Genomic DNA, 4,051 nt, shown 5'->3' on the forward strand with positions numbered 1-4,051 from the left:
CAACATTTTTTCTAAGACTATGTAAAGATAAACAAAGATTAAAATTAGGGCAAATATAGCCTTCCCCTGATTTCATTGTCTGAACGCTCATTAAACTCCTCAGTAAGCAAGGTCAGGCCCCATCTATTTTCTATTCATACACACAATTTATTTCTGCTTGCCCATGGTCCGTGCCTGGGGAGAGCACTCCCAAGCAATCAACCTTTCACTCCCAGCTCCTGACCCCATTCCTTTTCTCCCATCCTCTTACATTTTCCAGCCTTCTGTTCATCTACTCATGGTGAAATCAGCTTTTTCCTGCCTGAGCCAAGAGAAGAGGCAGTGGCAACATGCCCTTATGGAGAAGAAGTTGCCTCTTGCCACGTTTTCTACCTGCCAGAGCAAGTCTGCAGGCGTCTGTCCTTGCCCTAACCCGCTCCGTTGCTGTTGCCCTCAGCATCACTTGTAAGGCCACAAGATGTGGCAAGATCCAGAGCAGGCTCTCGTGGCTCTGGTTGGCATCTTGTCACACTCCCCCTGCTACTGCAAATGCACCCGGAGCCAAAAGCCTCTTTCAAGTCAAAACCTAACTTACTGACACACGATGAGTCCGGCAACTGGTAACAGTGGATTTTGAAATTTAAAAAATTTCCCCTGCATGTAAATGCTCTTTTCCCTCTACTTGATGAGTCCATCTTCAAACTCTGTCCTAGAGAGGTTGAAAATAAGATACGGTGACATACCTGCAGGTCAGAGCTTCACCCACTGGCACAGCCCATCTGTGCCACCTCCCTCCTGGAGCTCGGCTCCTGACTTCAGAGGTGGCAGGACTAAGCTTAGTGTTACTGCTATGCTAGGAAAGTACATTTACATAAATTCAGCTGATAGCAAAGTTATAATAAAGGCTTTAGTTCAAATGGTGCTATGCTGTTTTTTCATGAGCTGATTTTCCGGCCCATGAATTCCAGCATCATTCATTTACTCAGAAATGATATTTAATTCTCATGTATGTCAGAATCACAAAGTTTACTATGCTTCTTCACATCAAAGTTAAGGAAAAAATAGGTGATGGGTTGCAGAGCTGTCTAATGCTGAACACTAATAATTGCTGGATGAGAAAACAACAAACAAAAAGTTATCAACAACAACTGGCTAATTTCAGAGGGCAAAAGGGAAGGACTTCATGCAACAAAAAAAGAGCAAAATCCCAAGAGACAAAAGTAAGCATTTTTTCCTCCAGTCAATATTGCTTACAATAATTCCAGTGGTTTATCTACATTTCTAGACTCTTTATTTGTTCTCCCAGACTTTGGAAATAAAAAATAAAACCAACTTTCGCTCACCTCTGAACAAGCTGCAGTGAAGTGCAACAGATGACAAGCTGAGCATGCCTCTAGCAGGCAGCCAAGTCCAATACTGCACCTTTATTTATATAAAAGGAACAACACATATATAGATATTTTTAATATATATATTACATATATAAAAAAAAAAAAGCCTATTTTTGCATTCAGGTAAAACATGTAACAAGGGTTGCTTGAGAAGTGCTGCCAAGGCTGGTCAGCACTGGAAGGCATGACCTCTGGAACCCCTCCCTGGGGCTTGCTGGGGGAGCAGGCGCTACCTAAGAAGGAACAACCTCCCCTGGTGCCAGTGTTTCCCCATTTCACAGGTGCAAATCCTCAGCAGTTTGTCAGGCTCTGCTTGTTATAACAAAAGCCTTCAGTCTCCTGACATTTTAAAAGGGTTCAAAGAAACATACTGTGAGCTAGTTAAAAATACCACGTGGAGTGTGTATACCCACCCACCCCACGCTAAGCCAAAATCACAGAAAGCAAAGTTTGTACAGCCTAATAGCTCATCCTGCCTACCGCCCCTCCCCTGCAGCACTCCTCCAAAACAGTATCTGCTCTGTTGCCCTTCCTGGCGTGCTTTAAAAGCCCCAAGTGACCCCCTTCTCACAGCAGGCATGCAGACTGTACCCCTGTGTATGCCCATACTGTGCCTGGCACAGAGAGGCTCTGAGGTCGAACCCGACTTTAAACAGATGCTGGAGAGCTCACGCTGCGGTACTTTTCCTGACCTTCGGCCAGAATTTTTGCTTCAGCTAATTTGAAACTCCTCCTCTTGGCAGACCACCCAAAATGTCTTTGTACAGTTCAGGTTGTGTCTTAATCACCTGGCCAAACCCAAGTCCTGCAGCTCTTTTGATCTTTCCTGGTTAAGCAAACATCTTGGTCGCTTTGCTATTTTTGACGCTGCTCTTGGGCTTCCTCTCACATACAGCGATCGCCTCCTACTTCAGACAGCTGCAGAGCGCCAGGCAGCATGGTAATTGCAGACAGCAGTGGGTTCCCACAGCTGACACTAGCAAGGCCAGTGCAATGCTCAGACAGGGCTCACCAGCAGGGCACAGGAGCCCATGCTGAGCTCCCTGTTGCTAGACTGCTTTTGAAATTGCAATAAGATAAGGTCTGTCTGCGCCGTGTTGCAGCATGGCTGCACCGTTTTATTACCCAATCCATTCCTAAACATCAGTTCACAGTCGTCTGCCTGCTTTGTTCATGGCACGGACAACATCCCCCTGCAACTGCTTCTACGGCAACTTTAAGTGTCAGAGGGCTTAAGTGCACCCAAAGCCTACTGCCAAGCCATTCAGTTACACAGCCCTTGCTCCCCTTTCAGTCCTTGATCAATGTATTTCCCACAGCCTGGGGGAATCAGAGGCAGAGACTGCTACAGAGAGAAGAAAAAATGATCAAGAAACAAAGGACAAATAACAACATCCAGGTAATGCAGTAAACCACCACCACCACCACCAGTATTCTGGCCCTTTGGTGGGCAAATTCCACATGTCCCAAATTTCCCCTAATGCTGAACAGTTACACAGTGGCATTTTATATTAAAAAATAATGTAAACTATATCACCAATCCTACCGTATAAAATAACAGAAGGTTACAGACCGTGCAGTGAGTAGCCAGGCAATGAGGCTTCCTGCATGACAGTTCTGAGATACTTTGACACAGTGCCAAAGCCTGAGAGCAGCCCTGGATTACTGCCTCTTAGCAATGCCTCCAGGCTGCTCTTCCTATCACACAATTCATCACTGTCCTACTGTTAGCACCGGCACGCTCTGAACGCCAAAGGCCAAATTTTGGGTCAGGGTGTGCTTCCCGCTACCTTCATGTCGATGCTAAAGTGATGCCACAAAGCGGCGGGAGAGGAGGCATCGGGCTCTCAGACTAGAAAACATCTAAAGAATTGACGGAGGGAATCCTGTGCCACTGTAATAGAAAGATTGCTTTTAGAAAGTCAGTAGTGCCCAAATAGGTGATGCTGTAATAACTAATAAACTTTTATACTGTGCCATAGTGATCCATGAGAGATCTTACACTAGATGCTGTACGAACAGGGAGATTTCTATCCAGGGGAATCCCACCTCTTATATCATTTGCTTAAACAGACAAAAACCCCGAAATGGTGTTTTCATCTCTTCTTTAGGATATTTTTCATCTGAACAGATTCCTTTCAGAGAAAGTGTTCTATAGAAAAATGACTTAACCCTTGCAATACCCTCCTGACAGCGGTACAGTGGAATCATCCAAAAGAAACTTACCTCTCAGATGAATTCAGCATAACCTGCTGACAGCACTTAAGGCATTGCTCTCTTCATTCAGCATTATAAAATTGTTTGTCTCCCGAGTGCAAGAGTTTCATTTCGGGTCCTGCCAAGGCTAATATGCAGGATAAATACTCTCCTCACTCATGGCCTAGTGGGAGCTCTCTCAAGCACCCCAAGTTTGCTATGTAATACCTAGGGAAACATGACAATCAACATCTTATATACTAAATTATGTCAGACTTCAGAATGCAAGCAGGATTTTATTTCAGCTACTCTGTTCTTACCTTCCTCTGATACTGAAGTGATCCTCTGTAAATCTGAGATACTTTGACTCACAACACTAGAAAAAAGAAATCAGTATTTCTTAGACAGATTGCTGTGAGCAGAGCTTTAGCTGAACGAGAGCTGTCACACCAACCTCCTCCATGGAAAGTTAAGTGCCAGGAACT

The sequence above is a fragment of the Pygoscelis adeliae genome, unplaced genomic scaffold, assembly GCF_000699105.1.
Source record: "Pygoscelis adeliae isolate BGI_AS28 unplaced genomic scaffold, ASM69910v1 Scaffold87, whole genome shotgun sequence".
NCBI lineage: Eukaryota > Metazoa > Chordata > Aves > Sphenisciformes > Spheniscidae > Pygoscelis > Pygoscelis adeliae.